Below are 928 nucleotides of genomic sequence, written 5' to 3' on the forward strand. Positions count from 1 at the left end.
GGGGGGGGGGGGCTCGTGATGGCAACTTTCAAGAGCGACTCTCTCAGCCACTTTCCCAAACGCCTCCGCGGGGATTCACGCCTCTTTTTACTTCTTTCTGAGACGTTTCCACTCCGAGGCGCTCACAGCGAGCTTCCTCGTCACAGCTCCGTCCCCGCAGGCGACAGTGACCGGACCGTGAACACTTAGTCACTTTGCTTTAGTTTCCTGCCGCCCTGTTTTGCACGGCGGCCGCCCGCGTGTGACTCCCACCCGCAAGGCGTGAGGGTTCCCAGTTCCCCACATCCCTGCTGACGCCTGCCAAGTCTTTGACAGCTGCCCCCCCAGCAGGAACGCGGTGACATGGCACTGTGATTCTGCCCTGCGTGTCTCCGATGACTAGGGTTTGCTTCTACCCCCTGCTAAGTGGCCACCGCTTTTCCTCCTCCACACGCACCCCGGCCCGGGGAGCCCCCCACACACCCCTTCGGAGATGCCACCCCCCCGGGGCAGGGCCTCAGCCGTGCGCAGAGCCCCCTCACTCACCTGAGCCCGGCTTCTTGGTGGGTTCTGTGAACAAGGAGAGGAAACACATTCAGTGAACATGGACCAGAAAAGCAACTATCCGAGGCCCTAAAAATGCACAGCCACACACGTCCCCTTTTGTACCCAGGGGGAAAACGAAGTGGAAGAAGTCGCCCTTCACACGCGTGCCGGCCACTCTTTGCCGGAGCCGCGACGGGTTTGTCGACTCGGCTCGCGACAAAGCACCTGTGAGCGATGACGCCCGGGAGGCGGGGGACAGAGACCGTGACGTCTGCGGGAACCTGGACTGCGCCGAGAGCAGCGAGGGCCGGTGGCCGTGCAGCTGCTGCGTCGGGCACCACGGAGGCGGCCGCGGGTCCCGAGCACCCAGGAGGCTTAAGGAGCAGAGGTGGACGGGGGATTC

This window comes from Pteropus alecto, unplaced genomic scaffold, assembly GCF_000325575.1.
Source record: "Pteropus alecto unplaced genomic scaffold, ASM32557v1 scaffold96, whole genome shotgun sequence".
NCBI lineage: Eukaryota > Metazoa > Chordata > Mammalia > Chiroptera > Pteropodidae > Pteropus > Pteropus alecto.